Genomic DNA, 21533 nt, shown 5'->3' with positions numbered 1-21533 from the left:
CAAAAACATCTTAAGTTTGCCATGTTTTTGAAACATGCTAAGTTGCCATGTTTCTGAACATCTATAACTTTGCATGTTTTTGAACATGGCAAAGTTGCCATGTTTTTGAAACATGCTAAGTTGCCATGTTTTGAATATCTATAACTTTTCCATGTTTTCGAACATGGCAAAGTTGCCATGGCAAGTTTGCCATGTTTTTGAGCCTCCTAATGCTCCTGTTGAACCAACCCAAGTGGCTAATACTTAGGTTGACGTGAGCCTCCTAATGCTCCTGTTGAAGGTAAAGTTTTGTCATGGCAAAATGAAGTAAAATTGACATGGGAAATTTTTGTTCTCTTCTTTGTTTTGCTATGGCAATAATACAGGTAATTTGGCATGGTTAGATAAAGTAAATTTGGCATGGTCCAAAAAAGGTGTATTTGCCATGAGCAATTGGAGTAAAATTTGCCATATATGTTAGATTAAATTTGCCATGTAGTTGAATGTAAATTTGCCATGACAAATGAAGGTAATATTTTGCCATGGCAAAATAAAGTAAAAATTGACACGGCAAAGTAGAGAAAAAATTGCCATGTATGTTAATATAAATTTGTCATGGCAATGTAGCTAAAGTTTTGCCATGGCAAAAATAAAGTAAATTTTGACATGACAAAAATAGATGGTTAAAATTGCATGGCAAAATGTAGGTATATTATCCATGACAACAAAGTAAAACGTGCATGCTGCAAATTAAGATTCGCCATACTTGATGAGCATTCAGTTGACTGAAACATGGTTGCTGTTAATGCAGATGTGTATAGCCTTCAGTTTGACTGGAAAAAAGGCTAGGGAGAAGATACAGTAAGATTGTTGCCTGCACTGTCTCTGTTTTTGTCCAGAAGATCTTGCCATCTGCTGAAAAAATCATACCTCCAAGATGAACAACTGTTGTTGCCACTCCACTCACGTCAATTCCAAGTCCAACAACCGCTGCCTCGTCAGGCACCTCCAACATGCGTCGTTCACATCGGCCTACCCCTCGAGCAGGCGAGCAGCAACACCATTGCCCTCCAACGTTGCAAGTACCTCCGCCGTCGCTAATACCGGGCGCGCCATCCCGGAACTCGGCCGCCTCGGCCGCGGCTAGTTCGGCCTTCGTCCTCACCGCCTCGGCCTCTGCCGCGGTGAGCTCGCCCTTCATCTTCACCACATCCGCCAGAGACGCGGCGACCTCGGCCTTCGTCTTCACCAGCTCGGACTTAGCCTTCTCCCGCTCCGCGTCCGCCGCTCTCTTTACCACGGCGAGCTCGTTCTTCGCCTCCTCGAACTGCTTCCGCAGCGCCGCGGCCTCGCGCTCCCTGGCCACCAGCTTCTTCTCCAGCTCCAGCGCATAGTTCGCATGCTGAACACAACAATAAGATCGATTGGACTGCGTCAATGTAACGCTTTCCCATGGTATTCGCTGGCAATACCTGACGAATCGCTGCGTCGTCGGCAACCCGATTTCCCATGGCATCTGATGGCTCGTTCGCCGCGAACACGCGCTCCAGCGGCCGCTCGGTGGCGCCCTGCAGCAGCTCCCGTGCAGCCTCCCAGTCTGTGGTGTGTCCGTTTTGTCTGCTGGGGAAGTGCTGTGGCGGTGGCGAGTGCACTGAGGGCAGAACTGAAAGAGGCGGAACCTCCTCCACGCCGTTGGCTTCCTCCCAGGTCCTCTTCTTCGCCGACGCCGACGCGGCCGCCTTCCCCGCCGGCATAATCTTCATCATGTCGTGGGCAGAGGGATCCATACCTTTCGAACAGGAAGTAGTACGAGTTGTAGAAGGCGGCGGCGGCGGGGATGCTGCGGTTATCATGGCGCCAGCAAGGTTGGTTTTGCAGGGATAGCGGCGCTGCCATGGGCACGTAGCAGGGAGCAGGTCCCTGAGATCAACAGCGGCGCCACCGTGAGCAGCCAGCAGCTTCACCGCCGATTCGTTTTCCTCAACGGTGAGCGCCGGGATTCCGAAGGAGCACCTGGGCGGCTCGCCCCAGTCCACCGCTCAATGCCACGGCGCCGGCGACGAGAGGAAGAAGAAGTCGTGTTTCCAGCCCACGATGGATTTGGAATTCCGGTTGGGCATCCCCGTGAAGCGCAGGCCCGAGCTGCCCCCCCCTGGACACGAAAAAGTACCACCCTTTCCTGTGCTTTCGGTCGTAGACGGAGAGGTGGAAGAAGCGCCGGAACACCGCGAGCGACGGAGGCACGTCGGCGGAGCGGCAGAGCTCCAGGAAGCCCTCCATGACGCGCCACCCGTTGGGCGTGAGCTGCGCCGGCGCGATGCCGAAGTGGGCGAGGACGTCGCGGAAGAAGCCGTCCAGCGGGACGCGCATGCCGGCCTCCAGTGCGCGCGCGTACACGCAGATGGCACCCGGTGGCGGCCGTGAGTTCGCGCGCAGGTCGTCGGCAGGGCGCGCGGTGTACTGATCCTTGGGCACGCCGTACTTGTCGCAGAGCGCGTCGACCTCGCCCTGGGTGCGCAGGAAGGAGGCGAAGCCCTCGGCGCCCGTGCCTCTCGTTGGCATGGCAACGTCGGGGGCGAGGATTTCTTCTGTGGTGACCTCGCCATGTTCCGGGTCGACGGAAGGCATGGTGCGAGTTGGTGGTCGTGCTAGCTAGAAGAGAGATCTGTGCACACTACTATGTTATTCATAGCAGTAACTACTCCCGTGATCAGAGGCACGCAGGCCCTTTGACATGGAGAGGTGGCTAAAGAAGAGGAGGAACTTACAACAGATACATGCAGTGCTGTTACAGTTACACACATACTATGCCCCAATCCTTAAGTGAACACATCAGAAAAATGCAATCCGCGATTGGATGGTTAAGGGACAGTGGTATCCCAGCCCATCAGGTTTTAAATTCTGATGCTCGCATTTATTTTAGGATTTCCGGCGATGCGCATTCAGTGGGAGGAGACGTTCCCGTCGACGACGAGGTGCCTACGATGACTTCGTAAATCACAAGATGATATGTCGGCTCAGTCTTTCGGAGGTGCTCATATGGGTAGGATGAGTATATGCGCGTGCATATGAGCGCTTGTGTCCGTACTGATGTTCAAAAAAAAGCAAATTGCAATCCACAGGGTACATGCAGAACTCTTGCCTCTCCCAAGGCGACACGACCCGCACAAAGTGGAGGTCGATTTCGACATGCTTCTTGCACTGGTGTTGAAACGGATTGGGGGAGAGGTAGGTGGCGCTGATATTATCACATTAGACAATGATGGCGCGCGCTGGAGGGCGATGGAGTTCCTGAAGTAGTTGGCGCACCGACGTAGTTTCTGCAACGCAATTCGCGACGACCTTGTATTCTGCTTCTGCGCTCGATCGTGATATAGTGGGTTGTCTTTTGAGGGCCAGGAGATGAGATTAGACCCAAGAAAAACACAAAAGCCGGATGTGGACTTCCTGGTGTCGGGGCATCCGACCCAATCAGCGTCAGAATAGGCCACGAGATCAGAGGACGTGGACTTGTAAAGTTGAAGCCCAAAGTGCGAGGTGCCCTTACATAGTGTAGGATTCTTTTGACGAGTTGTAGATGGAAGGTACGAGGGTCATGCATAAATAGGCAAGCCTGCTGGGGGCCAGTTCTTTTCGGCGATTCTCCCAGAATCACCCCCCTCCCCAGCTTCTCCCAGAATCGTCACTCTATATTTTTTTACAATCCTATCTAGTTAAGGTCTAATTAGCTAGGATTGTAAAAAATATATGGAGTAGTGATTCTGGGAGAAGCTGGGGAGGGGGGTGATTCTGGTAGAATCGCCCAAAAGAACTGGCCCTGAACAACATATGATATGTCCGGTCGAGTGATGGTACGATATGTAGGGCCCAAGTAAGACTCCTATAAAGAGTAGGACCGGATACGGGATCGCCATCCATGGAGGAAAGTTTGGATTTAGTATCCACGGGGGTGGGAATCGGGTTGCGGTGAACCATGTTGGCGCGGTCCAATATCTCGAGTGCGTACTGCTGTTGGGATACAAACAAGCCGGTGGGAGAGCGAATAACATTAACACCAAAAAAGTGATGTATATCACCAAGGTCAGACATGGCAAACTCGGAGCGTAGAGATGTGATGATGGAACTTAGTGTGACTGAATTGTTAGCAGTAAGAATAATGTCATCTACATAGAGTAGGAGATATGCAATGGATGAGCCATGTCGATAAATAAAGAGGGATGTGTCACATTTGGAATAAATAAACCGTAAAGAAAGAATGAAGGATTTGAACCTCACGAACCAAGTGCGAGGAGCTTGTTTCGAGGCAAACATGGTTGGGGTGAGAGGTGTCGATGAATCCAGCAGGCTGCGTGCAATAAACCGTCTCGCCAAGCTCACCATGTTAGAAGGCGTTCTTGATATCAAGTTGATGAATGGGCCAAGAATGAGAGGTGGCAAGACTGAGAACAACACGTACGGTGGCCGGTTTGACAACATGCAATAAAGATTTCAAGCCTTGTAAACATACATGCAAAAATAGTGTGTGCATGTCATACTACTGTTTTGTTTTTTAAGCATGTTTATAATCACCTACATGTACGAATGGTTTTGTGAAACTTCTGGCAAGAAGCTTTATGTTATAACTGTTGGGTTTCGTAGTAATTTCAAAAAATTTCCTACGCACACGCAAGATCATGTGATGCATAGCAACGAGAGGGGAGAGTGTTGTCTACGTACCCACGCAGACCGACTGCGGAAGCGTTGACACAATGTAGAGGAAGTAGTCGTACGTCTTCGCGATCCAACCGATCAAGTACCGAAACTACGACACCTCCGAGTTCGAGCACACGTTCAGCTGGATGACGATCCCCGGACTCCGATCCAGCAAAGTGTCGGGGAAGAGTTCCGTCAGCACGACGGCGTGGTGACGATCTTGATGCACTACAGCAGCAGGGCTTCGCCTAAACTCCGCTACAGTATTATCGAGGAATATGGTGGCAGGGGGCACCGCACACGGCTAAGGAATAGATCACGTGGATCAACTTGTGTGTTTCTGGGGTGCCTCTGCCTCAGTATATAAAGGAGCCAAGGGGGAGGGGGGCGCCAGCCAGGAGGAGGGCGCAGGAGGAGTCCTTCTCCTTCCGGGAGTAGGACTCCCCCCCCCCCCAATCCTAGTTGGACTAGGATTCCCTGAGGGGGAAAGAGAGAGAAGGGGGGGCGGCCACCTCTCCTAGTCCTAATAGGACTAGGGGGAGGGGGGAGGCGCGTGGCCACCTTGGGCTGCCCCTTTCTCCTTTCCACTAAAGCCCATCTAGGCCCATATGGTTCCCGGGGGGTTCCGGTAACCACCCGGTACTCCGGTAAAATCCCGATTTCACCCGGAACACTTCTGATATCCAAACATAGGCTTCCAACATATCAATCTTTATATCTCGACCATTTCGAGACTCCTCGTCATGTCCGTGATCACATCCGGGACTCCGAACAACCTTCGGTACATCAAAATGCATAAACTCATAATATAACTGTCATCGTAACCTTAAGCGTGCGGACCCTACGGGTTCGAGAACAATGTAGACATGACCGAGACACGTCTCCGGTCAATAACCAATAGCGGGACCTGGATGCCCATATTGGCTCCTACATATTCTACAAAGATCTTTATCGGTCAGACCGCATAACAACATACGTTGTTCCCTTTGTCATCGGTATGTTACTTGCCCGAGATTCGATCGTCGGTATCCAATACCTTGTTCAATCTCGTTACCGGCAAGTCTCTTTACTCGTTCTGTAATACATCATCTCGCAACTAACTCATTAGTTGCAATGCTTGCAAGGCTTATGTGATGTGCATTACTGAGAGGGCCCAGAGATACCTCTCTGACAATCGGAGTGACAAATCCTAATCTCGAAATACGCCAACCCAACATCTACCTTTGGAGACACCTGTAATGCTCCTTTATAATCACCCAGTTATGTTGTGACGTTTGGTAGCACCCAAAGTGTTCCTCCTGCAAATGGGAGTTGCATAATCTCATAGTTATAGGAACATGTATAAGTCATGAAGAAAGCAATAGCAACATACTAAATGATCGGGTGCTAAGCTAATGGAATGGGTCATGTCAATCAGATCATTCAACTAATGATGTGACCTCGTTAATCAAATAACAACTCATTGTTCATGGTTAGGAAACATAACCATCTTTGATTAACGAGCTAGTCAAGTAGAGGCATACTAGTGACACTTTGTTTGTCTATGTATTCACACATGTATTATGTTTCCGGTTAATACAATTCTAGCATGAATAATAAACATTTATCATGATTATAAGGAAATAAATAATAACTTTATTATTGCCTCTAGGGCATATTTCCTTCAGTCTCCCACTTGCACTAGAGTCAATAATCTAGATTACACTGTAATGATTCTAACACCCATGGAGCCTTGGTGCTGATCATGTTTTGCTCGTGGGAGAGGCTTAGTCAACGGGTCTGCAACATTCAGATCCGTATGTATCTTGCAAATCTCTATGTCTCCCACCTGGACTAGATCCCGGATGGAATTGAAGCGTCTCTTGATGTGCTTGGTTCTCTTGTGAAATCTGGATTCCTTTGCCAAGGCAATTGCACCAGTATTGTCACAAAAGATTTTGATTGGACCCGATGCACTAGGTATGACACCTAGATTGGATATGAACTCCTTCATCCAGACTCCTTCGTTCGCTGCTTCCGAAGCAGCTATGTACTCCGCTTCACATGTAGATCCCGCTACGACGCTTTGTTTAGAACTGCACCAACTGACAGCTCCACCGTTTAATGTAAACACGTATCCGGTTTGCGATTTAGAATCGTCCGGATCAGTGTCAAAGCTTGCATCAACGTAACCATTTACGACGAGCTCTTTGTCACCTCCATATACGAGAAACATATCCTTAGTCCTTTTCAGGTATTTCAGGATGTTCTTGACCACTGTCCAGTGATCCACTCCTGGATTACTTTGGTACCTCCCTGCTAGACTTATAGCAAGGCACACATCAGGTCTGGTACACAGCATTGCATACATGATAGATCCTATCGCTGATGCATAGGGAACATCTTTCATATTCTCTCTATCTTCTGCAGTGGTCGGGCATTGAGTCTTACTCAATTTCACACCTTGTAATACAGGCAAGAATCCTTTCTTTGCTTGACCCATTTTGAACTTCTTCAAAATTTTGTCAAGGTATATTGTTTGTGAAAGTCCAATTAAGCGTCTTGATCTATCTCTATAGATCTTTATGCCTAATATGTAAGCAGCTTCACCGAGGTCTTTCATTGAAAAACTCTTATTCAAGTATCCCTTTATGCTATCCAGAAATTCTATTTCATTTCCAATCAGTAATATGTCATCCACATATAATATCAGAAATGCTACAGAGCTCCCACTCACTTTCTTGTAAATACAGGCTTCTCCGAAAGTCTGTATAAAACCAAATGCTTTGATCACACTATCAAAGCGTTTATTCCAACTCCGAGAGGCTTGCACCAGTCCATAAATGGATCGCTGGAGCTTGCACACTTTGTTAGCTCCTTTTGGATCGACAAAACCTTCTGGTTGCATCATATACAACTCTTCTTCCAGAAATCCATTCAGGAATGTAGTTTTGACATCCATTTGCCAAATTTTATAATCATAAAATGCGGCAATTGCTAACATGATTCGGACAGACTTAAGCATCGCTACGGGTGAGAAGGTCTCATCGTAGTCAACCCCTTGAACTTGTCGAAAACCTTTTGCGACAAGTCGAGCTTTGTAGACAGTAACATTACCGTCAGTGTCAGTCTTCTTCTTGAAGATCCATTTATTCTCAATTGCTTGCCGATCATCGGGCAAGTCAACCAAAGTCCATACTTTGTTCTCATACATGGATCCCATCTCAGATTTCATGGCTTCAAGCCATTTTGTGGAATCTGGTCTCACCATCGCTTCTTCATAGTTCGCAGGTTCATCATGATCTAGTAGCATGACTTCCAGAACAGGATTACCGTACCACTCTGGTGCAGATCTTACTCTGGTTGATCTACGAGGTTCAGCAGTATCTTGATCTGAAGTTTCATGATCATTATCATTAGCTTCCTCACTAACTGGTGTAGGTGTCACTGAAACAGTTTTTTGTGATGTACTACTTTCCAATAAGGGAGCAGGTACAGTTACCTCGTCAAGTTCTACTTTCCTCCCACTCACTTCTTTCGAGAGAAACTCCTTCTCTAGAAAGTTTCCGAATTTAGCAACAAAAGTGTTGCCTTCGGATCTGTGATAGAAGGTGTATCCAATAGTTTCCTTTGGATATCCTATGAAGACACATTTCTCCGATTTGGGTTCGAGCTTCTCAGGTTGAAGCTTTTTCACTTAAGCATCGCAGCCCCAAACTTTCAGAAAGGACAACTTTGGTTTCTTGCCAAACCACAGTTCATAAGGCGTCGTCTCAATGGATTTTTATGGTGCCCTATTTAACGTGAATGCGGCTGTCTCTAGAGCGTATCCCCAAAATGATAGCAGTAAATCAGTAAGAGACATCATAGATCGCACCATATCTAGTAAAGTACGATTACGACGTTCGGACACACCATTATGCTGTGGTGTTCCGGGTGGCGTGAGTTGCGAAACTATTCCACAATTTTTCAAATGTACACCAAACTCGTAACTCAAATATTCTCCTCCACGATCAGATCGTAGAAACTTTATTTTCTTGTTACGATGATTTTCAACTTCACTCTGAAATTCCTTGAACTTTTCAAATGTTTCAGACTTATGTTTCATTAAGTAGATATACCCATATCTGCTTAAATCATCTGTGAAGGTGAGAAAATAACGATATCCGCCACGAGCCTCAATATTCATCGCACCACATACATCTGTATGTATGATTTCCAACAAATCTGTTGCTCTCTCCATAGTACCGGAGAACGGTGTTTTGGTCATCTTGCCCATAAGGCACGGTTCGCAAGTACCAAGTGATTCATAATCAAGTGGTTCCAAAAGTCCATCAGAATGGAGTTTCTTCATGCGCTTTACACCGATATGACCTAAACGACAGTGCCACAAATAAGTTGCACTCTCATTATCAACTCTGCATCTTTTGGCTTCAACATTATGAATATGTGTGTTACTACTATCGAGATTCAACAAGAATAGACCACTCTTCAAGGGTGCATGACCATAAAAGATATTACTCATATAAATAGAACAACCATTATTCTCTGATTTAAATGAATAACCGTCTCGCATCAAACAAGATCCAGATATAATGTTCATGCTTAACGCTGGCACCAAATAACAATTATTTAGGTCTAATACTTATCCCGAAGGTAGATGTAGAGGTAGTGTGCCGACTGCGATCACATCGACTTTGGAACCGTTTCCCACGCGCATCGTCACCTCGTCCTTAACCAATCTTCGCTTGATCCGTAGTCCCTGTTTTGAGTTGCAAATATTAGCAACAGAACCAGTATCAAATACCCAGGTGCTACTGTGAGCATTAGTAAGGTACACATCAATAACATGTATATCACATATACCTTTGTTCACCTTGCCATCCTTCTTATCCGCCAAATACTTGGGGCAGTTCCGCTTCCAGTGACCAGTCTGCTTGCAATAGAAACACTCAGTTTCAGGCTTAGGTCCAGGTTTGGGTTTCTTCTCTTGAGTAGCAACTTGCTTGCCGTTCTTTTTGAAGTTCCCCTTCTTCTTCCCTTTGCCCTTTTTCTTGAAACTGGTGGTCTTGTTGACCATCAACACTTGATGCTCTTTCTTGATTTCTACCTCCGCAGCTTTCAGCATTGCGAAGAGCTCGGGAATAGTCTTGTTCATCCCTTGCATATTATAGTTCATCATGAAGCTCTTGTAGCTTGGTGGCAGTGATTGAAGAATTCTGTCAACGACGCAATCATCTGGAAGATTAACTCCCAATTGAATCAAGTGATTATTATACCCAGACATTTTGAGTATATGCTCACTGACAGAACTATTCTCCTCCATCTTGCAGCTATAGAACTTATTGGAGACTTCATATCTCTCAATTCGGGCATTTGCTTGAAATATTAACTTCAACTCTTGGAACATCTCATATGCTCCATGACGTTCAAAATGTCGTTGAAGTCCCGATTCTAAGCCGTAAAGCATGGCACACTGAACTATCGAGTAGTCATCAGCTTTGCTCTACCAGACGTTCATAACATCCGGCGTTGCTCCTGCAGCAGGCCTGGCACCCAGCGGTGCTTCCAGGACGTAATTCTTCTGTGCATCAATGAGGATAATCCTCAGGTTATGGACCCAGTCCGTGTAATTGCTACCATCATCTTTCAACTTTGCTTTCTCAAGGAACGCATTAAAATTCAATGGAACAACAGCACGAGCCATCTATCTACAATCAAACATAAACAAGCAAGATACTAATCAGGTACTAAGTTTCATGATAAATTTAAGTTCAGTTAATCAAATTAATTAAAGAACTCCCACTTAGATAGACATCCCTCTAATCCTCTAACTGATTACGTGATCCAAATCAACTAAACCATAACCGATCATCACGTGAGATGGAGTAGTTTTCAATGGTGAACATCGTTATGTTGATCATATCTACTATATGATTCACGCTCGACCTTTCGGTCTCCGTGTTCCGAGGCCATATCTGTATATGCTTGGCTCGTCAAGTATAACCTGAGTATTCCGCGTGTGCAACTGTTTTGCACCCGTTGTATTTGAACGTAGAACCTATCACACCCGATCATCACGTGGTGTCTCAGCACGAAGAACTTTCGCAACGGTGCATACTCAGGGAGAACACTTCTTGATAATTTAGTGAGAGATCATCTTACAATGCTACCGTCAATCAAAGCAAGATAAGATGCATAAAAGGATAAACTTCACATGCAATCAATATAAGTGATATGATATGGCCATCATCATCTTGTGCTTGTGATCTCCATCTCCGAAGCATCGTCGTGATCACCATCGTCACCGGCGTGACACCTTGATCTCCATCGTAGCATCGTTGTCGTCTCGCCAGGCTTATGCTTCCACGACTATTACTACTGTTTAGCAATAAAGTAAAGCATTACATCGCGATTTCATTGCATACAATAAAACAACAACCATAAGGCTCCTGCTAGTTGCCGATAACTCGGTTACAAAACATGATCATCTCATACAATAAAATTCAGCATCATGTCTTGACCATATCTCATCACAACATGCCCTGCAAAAACAAGTTAGACGTCCTCTACTTTGTTGTTGCAAGTTTTACGTGGCTGCTACGGGCTTAAGCAAGAACCAATCTCACCTACGCATCAAAACCACAACGATAGTTTGTCAAATAGACTCCGTTTTAACCTTCGCAAGGACCGGGCGTAGCCATACTCGGTTCAACTAAAGTTGGAGAGACAGTCGCCCGCAAGCCACCTATGTGCAAAGCACGTCGGGGGAACCGGTCTCGCGTAAGCGTACGCGTAAGGTTGGTCCGGGTCGTCTCGTCCAACAATGCCGCCGAACCAAAGTATGACATGCTGGTAGGCAGTATGACTTATATCGCCCACAACTCACTTGTGTTCTACTCGTGCATATAACATCAACATAAATAACCTAGGCTCTGATACCACTGTTGGGTTTCGTAGTAATTTCAAAAAAATTCCTACGCACACGCAAGATCATGTGATGCATAGCAACGAGAGGGGAGAGTGTTCTCTACGTACCCACGCAGACCGACTGCGGAAGCGTTGACACAACGTAGAGGAAGTAGTCGTACGTCTTCGCGATCCAACCGATCAAGTACCGAAACTACGGCACCTCCGAGTTCGAGCACACGTTCAGCTCGATGACGATCCCCGGACTCCGATTCAGCAAAGTGTCGGGGAAGAGTTCCGTCAGCACGACGGCGTGGTGACGATCTTGATGCACTACAGCAGCAGGGCTTCGCCTAAACTCCGCTACAGTATTATCGAGGAATATGGTGGCAGGGGGCACCGCACACGGCTAAGGAATAGATCACGTGGATCAACTTGTGTGTTTCTGGGGTGCCTCTGCCTCGGTATATAAAGGAGCCAAGGGGGAGGGGGCGCCGGCCAGGAGGAGGGCGCAGGAGGAGTCCTTCTCCTCCCGGGAGTAGGACTCCCCCCCCCCCAATCCTAGTTGGACTAGGATTCCCCGAGGGGGAAAGAGAGAGAAGGGGGGCCGGCCACCTCTCCTAGTCCTAATAGGACTAGGGGGAGGGGGGAGGCGCGCGGCCACCTTGGGCTGCCCCTTTCTCCTTTCCACTAAAGCCCATCTAGGCCCATATGGTTCCCGGGGGGTTCCGGTAACCTCCCGGTACTCCGGTAAAATCCCGATTTCACCCGGAACACTTCCGATATCCAAACATAGGCTTCCAATATATCAATCTTTACGTCTCGACCATTTCGAGACTCCTCTTCATGTCCGTGATCACATCCGGGACTCTGAACAACCTTCGGTACATCAAAATGCATAAACTCATAATATAACTGTCATCGTAACCTTAAGCGTGCGGACCCTACGGGTTCGAGAACAATGTAGACATGACCGAGACACGTCTCCGGTCAATAACCAATAGCGGGACCTGGATGCCCATATTGGCTCCTACATATTCTACGAAGATCTTTATCGGTCAGACCGCATAACAACATACGTTGTTCCCTTTGTCATCGGTATGTTACTTGCCCGAGATTCGATCGTCGGTATCCAATACCTAGTTCAATCTCGTTACCGGCAAGTCTCTTTACTCGTTCTGTAATACATCATCTCGCAACTAACTCATTAGTTGCAATGCTTGCAAGGCTTATGTGATGTGCATTACCGAGAGGGCCCAGAGATACCTCTCCGACAATCGGAGTGACAAATCCTAATCTCGAAATACGCCAACCCAACATCTACCTTTGGAGACACCTGTAATGCTCCTTTATAATCATCCAGTTACGTTGTGACGTTTGGTAGCACCCAAAGTGTTCCTCCGGCAAACGGGAGTTGCATAATCTCATAGTTATAGGAACATGTATAAGTCATGAAGAAAGCAATAACAACATACTAAACGATCGGGTGCTAAGCTAATGGAATGGGTCATGTCAATCAGATCATTCAACTAATGATGTGACCTCGTTAATCAAATAACAACTCATCGTTCATGGTTAGGAAACATAACCATCTTTGATTAACAAGCTAGTCAAGTAGAGGCATACTAGTGACACTTTGTTTGTCTATGTATTCACACATGTATTATGTTTCCGGTTAATACAATTCTAGCATGAATAATAAACATTTATCATGATTATAAGGAAATAAATAATAACTTTATTATTGCCTCTAGGGCATATTTCCTTCAATAACTTGTGACACATCCATGAGTTTTTCAAAAAAAAATTGAAACTTTGGGATGTATATATGTTCTCAAAATAGGGTGCGGACGCAAGGAGGGGAACTTTTGGTTCCTAGGTACATATGTACCCTATATTCCAAAATAATTTAGTAATTCAACAAAAAGTAAAAAATTTCTAAAAATATTTTAGATAAAAACTTGACCTTCTATTGTACTAGTTTATAGAACATGCGGTGCCCCCATGTTTGGTTTTGGTAATTGATGACAATCTCTATGGACTAATGGTTGCCTTGAGTTATATTTGTAGGTTTTGTCCATATGCTTTTCTTGGAGTACATGTGTTGGTTTCAATTAGAGTTTGTGTCGACCAAGGTGCTATTCAAGGAATTACCTAAAAATTGGTCTTGTGAGAGGTTGATCAAGACTAAGTTAAAGAGTGAATCAAGATGATCAACCCACAAAGCGTAGAAGATGTACCGAGAGGGATCAAGTGATCCCATGGTATGGTAAGCATTGTCAATTACGCTTTGTGTACTAACCCATGGTCTTCGTGAGGGTTCTTTGTGGGGTTAGGTTGCGGTGTGCAAGTTCAAGTGGAGCACCACCAAGAGATCAAATGCTTAAAGCTTGTTGTCCTTTGTGGTGACAATGGACTGGTGAAGATGTGCGGAAGAGTAGCTCGCCCATAGTAGAGTGTGGGGGAGCAATCAACTAGTCTTCATCGACTCAACACAATCAAGAAAGGTTGCGGTGCAAGTTCAAGTGGAGCATCACGAAGAGATCAAATGCTTGAAGCTTGCCGTCCATTGTGGTGACAATGAACTTGTGAAGATGTGCGGAAGAAAGGCTCACCCATAGTGGAGTATGGGGGAGCAATCAACTAGTCTTCATCGAGCCAACACAATCAAGAAAGGTGGTCCAATTTGAGGGAGTCAAGATCGTCATCATCTAGCTCAAGTGGACCATGTGCAAGGCAAAGGTTTGCCCTTGATAGGTTTTCTATTTTATCGGTCTCATGATGGTAGTTGGGAGACCGGGTTATATGATCGATTGCCATACTATCAAGGGGGGCTCTCAATGAGTAGCTTGATCGTATCGTTCGTTGAGAGCTCAAACTATTGCATCCTTGCATCATCTTTCTTGGTTCTTGTTTGGTTCTCTTTGTGAGTCTTAGAGCTTACGGTCATCTTGTTGACAAGCTTGAGTTCATCGAAAACGGAGTTCGCTTGCATCTTCTATGATGTTTTCGATGTTGGAGGTTTTGCCGGTTCTTCTCGGTTGGAGGTTTCACTCCTCTTTTTGTCGCTGTTTTGATACTACTCATCGTCTTGTTTTCAATAAGCTTGAGTTTGCTCAATTCGGAGGTCATATGCAGAAGTTATGGCAGTTCTGGTTTTCTTGAGTGTGGTTTTTGTCAGCGTCCGAGCGGTAGTACCGTGGTACCCAGCGGTAGTACCGCTGAGGAGTCACAAGCGGCAGTACCGCTCCGCAGCGGTAGTACCGGCGGTGACTCCGCAGCAGTACTACCGTTGGCTTACCAGGTCCCTACCGCGTCGATTCGAGGGGTCTTTTTCTGTGTCGGATTGTGCGGTACCTCGCTGCGGCAGTAGTGCGGTAGTACCGCTCCTTAGCGGCAGTACCGCCCTTCCTCCGCGGTAGTACCGCCCGATTCCCTCTTTCCCTTTACCCTTCGTTCTGCGCGGCAGTACCGCCGAAGGGTGCGGTAGTACCGCCTAACCCAGCGGTAGTACCGCTGTCTCCTACGGTACTACCGCCCCGAGGTTCATGTTTTGTTGCTCCTTTTCCCTGTTTATTCCGCCTGAGCGGTAGTACTGCTCATGGAGCGGTAGTACCGCTCGTGTGCGGGCTGAGCACATAACGGTTGGATTTTCCCCCTCCTATAAAAGGGGGTCTTCTTCCCCATTGAACCTTATCCTTTGAGCTCGTGTTCTTCCCCATTGTTGACCTTCTTCGAGCTTGCTAACTCTCAATCCCTTCATGGATTCTTGCTAGTTTTTGAGGGAAAAGAGAGAGGAGATCTAGATCCACATTTCCACCAATCACTTTCTCCTCTATGTGAGGGGAACCCCTTGGATCTAGATCTTGGAGTTCTTGGTGTTCTCTTTCTTATTCTTCCTCTCATTTTCCTCCCTAGCATTAGTTGCTTCGGTGGGATTTGAGAGAGAAGGACTTGGGCACTCCGTGTGCCCTTGCCATTGCATTTGGTGCATCAGTTTGAGTTCTCCACGTGATACGTGGAAGTTACAAGTTGAGAAGCTTATTACTCTTGGGTGCTTGGTACCCTTGAGCTTGTTCCTCTTGGGTGCTTGGGCGCCCTAGACGGTTGTTGGTATTCGGAGCTCAATCATTGTGGTGCAAAGCTCCGGGCAAGCGTCGGGGTCTCCAATTAGGTTGTGGAGATCGCCCCGAGCAATTTGACGGGTACCGGTGACCGCCCCCAAGGGTTGCCAAAATGTACGGGTACCGGTGACCGCCCCCAAAGGTTGCCAAAGTGTACGGGTTCGGTGACCGCCCACAAAGGTTGCCAAAGTGTACGGGTACCGGTGACCGCCCCCAAAGGTTGCCAAAGTGTACGGGTTCGGTGACCGCCCACAAAGGTTGCCAAAGTGTACGGGTTCGGTGACCGCCCCCAAGGGTTGCCATTTGTACGGGTTCGGTGACCGCCCTCAAGGGTCCCTTAGTGGAATCACGGCATCTTGCATTGTGCGAGAGCGTGAGGAGATTACGGTGGCCCTAGTGGCTTCTTGGGGAGCATTGTGCCTCCACACCGCTCCAAACGGAGATTAGTATCCGCAAGGGTGTGAACTTCGGGATACATCGTCGTCTCCTCGTGCCTCGGTTATCTCTTACCCGAGCCCTTTACTTATGCACTTTACTTTGTGATAGCCATATTGTTTCTTGTCATATATCTTGCTATCACATAGTTGCTTATCTTTCTTAGCATAAGTTGTTGGTGCACATAGGTGAGCCTAGTTGTTTTAGGTTTTGTGCTTGGCAAATTAACCGCTAGGTTTATTCCGCATTTGTTCAAGCCTAAACCGTAATTATTTTAAAACGCCTATTCACCCCCCCCTAGGCGACATCCACGATCTTTCACTAGTGAGAAAAGTGACAAAAACATAAAATTCCTCTTTGACTTCTTTTCAAAAAAGACAAATTTGGGTCAAAATAGCATGAATAGTGACCTATAATAGCAAATAAATTTTGTCTTTTTCGCTGTGAAGTCAAAATAGTTTTCTTTTTTGTGAAAATGTGTATACTAGTGCGCAAGTAAGTCAACTTTATTCTAAAAATAGTTTCTTAACTATTTTGACTTTTTGTTTAACTATTAAGAATAAAACCCCATATAGGGTACATATGTACCCAAGAACTTATTTTTAGGATGCTCTGGACTTTTTGGCTGTGTGCATCTAGCTATGCAGAGGCCGGGCTTTCTTTCAATACGATTGTATCACCTTGATATATCTATTCAATGAAAAGTCCTTTATCGAAAAAAAATTACCCAGGAACCATTGGGTATTTCCCGCGGACGCAACCAGTTCCGACAAATCCATTGGGAAAATTAAGGTTAGTGCATGTAGTATTGCAGAGAGCAACTCAAGCAGTATCCCAAAATTTTGAAACATTGAACCCTTATATTAATACAGAGTAACGGTAGCTCAGTCAATTAAAATGTTTTATTTCCCAGTCAAAATTTGTGGACGTATGTTCAAGGTATTTTCATCAATTTGGTTCTTTTTTTGCAGGGATGATCAATTTGGTTCATGTTCTAGAAAAAATAAATCCAATTCTACACTCGTATGAATCTCTTGTTTACATCAGATGATTATTAGTGGTGATTTAGAAACAGAAACGGTTATTTCCCAGTCACCTACGAAAGAGTAATTTCTGACATAACCTCAAATTTCATCTTCCAGACCCCACTCTCCGATATATGATAAATATTTTATCAGCAGCATCGCTAATATCATAGTTCAACAAAAGTAAGCCCTCATTTGGCATTAAAACTTGCGTCCAAAATATTTATCGGCATTTTAAATGGTAATAGTTGCAAGCAATGGTACGATCTATCGAAAAAATGTCAATAAATTATACCATGAATTGACTTGCTAGAGTGGTTAGCATAAATAACCATTGGCAGCTCAAAAATAATAAAAATAAATAATCACTGTCCAGCATACATTCGTCACACAGGCAAGGCCAAGAGCTCACCCGCAAAAAAAAGAGGCAATGGCAGGAGCTACGCCATCGTGCGCTGCCTCATCGATTCCTCCTTTTTGATCTCCCGATCCCTAGCTTTCTCCTGCCTCCCCACGCATGAGTTGAGTTGGTGAGACCGAAAAGAAAGCATGGTGCAATCTTGCAGACAAGTTGGTCTTCTTCTTGTTTGAATGAACAGAACTGCCTTTGGTTCATTGGTTGCAGCCTTGCAGAGAAGCAAAGATAAATCTGACAAAAGCTTTTTGTTTTTTTACCCAACCAACACGATAACCACCATTGCAGAACATTCTTTAAAACGGCCGTCAAGTCACACTTGTACTAGCCAGCTACTCGTTGCCCATGGTCTCTGAAAGAAAACAGAGATGGAATCACTGCGTTGCATTTTTCTTTTTGATTCTACAGCTACAAGCCGACGTTTCATTATGTTGGTTAGCTCATGTAAGGCTCATGGCCGGGTATGTGTGCGTCGTGTAAATTATGTGCAAACCTCTTAATTCTTTTTAAAAAAACATTATGAGAAATAAAACATAAAGATGAGATCATTCCTCCAAACTAAAAAAAAGACCACTTGTCGAGAAGACCGTACCGAACATAGGCCAAAATGTCATTTTTTGACTTGCGAGAAATGACCCCATCTTTTTTCCATGTGCTACTATGACCAAGTCATGCCTTCACGCCAACTAGTTTTCAGTTTTTACATGTTTTCTAATATTATTGAATTGTATTTGAGTTAAATTTAAATGATTACATATCAATATGTATACTTTGGGTTAACACACTCTCCTTATATGCTTCCCAATGAAACTCGGAGTCAAGAGGCATTATGTTCCAACGAATATGTTGCCCATAACCAATATTATACCTTCCAATTAAGTCTACTCCATCACTTTCTTCCATCCAATTCAACCTTCTTTGAAGATCAACCACAACCTCCTCAAGGCTAGGACTTGCGGGAAATACCATCACCACCGGCTTTTTTTTTGGGTCACCATACTCCGCGTCTCCCTTCTCAAAGGAAACAAAGTCCACATGATGCACATTTACGGTCCTCGCCATCTACAATCATAAACACCAAAATGCATCAACAAAAATAGCAAAATTGGATGACCTAGGGTTTCCCCAAATCGCCACAATGCGGAATTTCAACCAATAAAAACAGGAAGAATGATGGAGAATACCTTGAGGGGTCGAAGGGGAGGATAAATCACTGATTTGGAGCTCCGGTCCATGAAATTTTATGGGCATTAGGGAGGGTCATGAGTGGGGCGGCTGGGGTGGAGAAGGGGAAAAGAGAGGGTTTGTGATGGGGAACAGAGGAGCCTGGCGCCTTGGGCAGGGGCGTCATGCTGCTGACCATGGCGCCCTGGCCTGGGGCGCTATGGGGCCATGCCCTGCCAACATGGCAAGTCATCGGCGACTCGTATGACGCCTTTGATCAGGGGATCATGTTGTTTACCATGGCGCCCCAGGTGCGGGCGTCATGCAAGTAGGGCCATTTTGTAAAATATTTTTAAAATAAGATCATTTTGTTCTGAACTTTGGCCAAAGGGTCAGTTTTGGCATTTTTCACCGCACACAAAGCGCCTACATTTGTCCTAGCGTGGGCAGTGTCAGGTAGACAGAGCTAGCAGCCGAAGCAAAAGATTGGGTTGCTGTTGATCCAGTGATACGCTGCGCCTGCTAGTACTGTACTAGGCATGAAACTGGCGAGAGAGCGAAAACAAAAGAGAAGAAAGCAGCCGTGGGCCAACCAAACGACACAAGACTTTCGGAGTGGGAAAAACGACAATGGACTTTCCTCTGGCTCTGAAACAGGAGCGAGGACTGGGCTGCCACTTCTCAGCTCCCTTTCTCTCATTTGAGTCTCCTTTCGCTGCGTGCAGGGGGCATACAAAAGCCATAGGCATCTCTCTGCATTAAGAGAAAATGAAAATGAAAAAATTTTTGAGGGGGGAGGGGGGGCGGGGATGAAAATGAATATTAACAGAGTAAATATCACATAATCATATTTTTTGTGTTATACATTCCCCCACTTAGCAATTATTTTACTTATCAAATGGTGATCATCCAAACTACTGAACTGAAGTAGGCACCGATTTAGTTGCACACGTTGCCATCTGAACTCTCGCGGCACTAGTCAAGCTCGGTCAATGACTCAAGTACTCTTGGCTGCATGCATCACTCTGATGCAGAGGCCGGGGATCATCCTCCCTTTTCAAAAGAAGTAACAAATTCGATAGCAAAAAAATGGTAATTGGTTAAAAAGCTTTTTCTGGAATAGCAAAAAAAAAATTGGCACTGGTTGGCATTTCTGCTATCTTTTGGGCTATTTGGAGATGTAGAAATGATGTTGTGTTTGAAAAGAAAACGATTAGTGATCCAATTGCACTGATAAAAAATTAAGTATGTCACTAAATAACAAGTTAGGCTATTTCGCAGATAAAGGAGGAAAACAAAATGATGCTGGCAGCAGGACTTATCAAAAAAAGTGGCAAATGAGATGTACAGAGCTTCGCAGGTGTGACGTCCGGGATTGCTTTGCATTTGTGGCTAAAAGATTGCTCCTTCACAGTCTCCCTTGTCGATCAAGCTCTAACAAGTGTGGTGGAAAACTTGATTCCTTAAGGAACATGTGTCACACGTGCAAAATTTGGGAGCGTGATGCATCGGTTCGTTTTAGCTAATCACCTTACCCCAATTCTCTATGTTTACTTTATTTGCTAAAACATGTCCTCATCTATAGCATAATCTTCACTTTCTCACCACTAAAGGATTTTAAACATATAGTTTGAAAGTTAATTTATTTTGACTCTTACTGATATTTTAAGCCATTAATAGTTGCAAAAAAATATAGTTATAAACATCATCTAGTGATGATTGATTTTGATATGGCTGATCTACATACCTGAATGATTTACCGTAATATTTACCTTGCCGTCTAAGGCCTCGTTTGATATGCAGTATTGGTAAAGTGTAGGGACATGAAAACTAGAGGAATGGGATGCCATGTCCAGTGAAATCCCACCGATTGCAAAACAGAGGAATTCTCACACAATGGTTATTTGCTTGTTATACAGGAAATCCACAGGAACTCATGAGCGAGGCACCGGCGCGCGCACACACGCGTTTTCTTCCCGCCAGGAATTTTCCATGAAGTTTGACCTCATTTTGTTTTTCCTGTGAAACTGAACTATGGAACACAATACTGTAAATCGAACAACATCGAAGGAAAGTTTCCAGAAGATCTAAATCCTACAAAAAATCGTGTGCAAATCCTACAAATCAGACGAGCCCTAAGGTGTCAGTATCAGCAAATTCGAAGCAGCAGTCCACAAATCAACTGAGTGCCCCTTTTTGACGCCCTTTGGCGTCCAATAGTTGAGCTTTCGCAGAGGTCATCCTAATTGGGCTGGTCCAACAGTGAGATAACACTGTACGTAGCAGCGTACTGTAGCGAATTTTTTCAGCCTCTTTAGTTGGTTTTACATATTAAAATGCGGACTTTTTGGAACAAGAACATTTTTAAAATATTTCGGCCAATTTTGAGTTCTTCAAACTATTTTTAAACATTTCGAACAATCTTTCCAACATTTCTTTAGTTTACATGAAGATTTTTCTAATATACAGTGAACATTTCTTATAAATACATACTGAAAATATATGATAAATAATTTTATAATACATATTGAGTATTGTTTTAAATCCAAACAATTTTGAACAAATATTTAAATATCTGAAAAAATGCGAACATTTTTCTTCAAATTGTGGAACATATTTTTAAGTGTGAAATTTTGAATTTATGAACAAAATTTAACATTTAACTAATTTATAACTTTTTTAAAAAAAATAGGAACATTTTCTTGGAAAATAACAAAATAAATAATTTGGTTTTGAAGTGTTTGAAACAAAAAAAGTACCGAACAAAAAACCACTTACAAAAGAACACAAAACATGTTCGAGTGAAGAACA

The 21533-nt window shown here is 44.9% G+C and overlaps 1 pseudogene; it reads right to left on the bottom strand.

Moving 5' to 3' along the window:
• Window positions 1-756: 756 nt before the first annotated feature.
• LOC119333188 lies at window positions 757-2607 on the bottom strand (annotated as a pseudogene).
• Between the last annotated feature and the right edge of the window lie 18926 nt (window positions 2608-21533).

The sequence above is a fragment of the Triticum dicoccoides genome, chromosome 7A (genome assembly GCF_002162155.2).
Source record: "Triticum dicoccoides isolate Atlit2015 ecotype Zavitan chromosome 7A, WEW_v2.0, whole genome shotgun sequence".
In the NCBI taxonomy this organism is placed as follows: domain Eukaryota; kingdom Viridiplantae; phylum Streptophyta; class Magnoliopsida; order Poales; family Poaceae; genus Triticum; species Triticum dicoccoides.
Note: the sequence above shows the minus strand (reverse complement) of the source record. Positions and strands in the feature narration are given on the sequence as shown.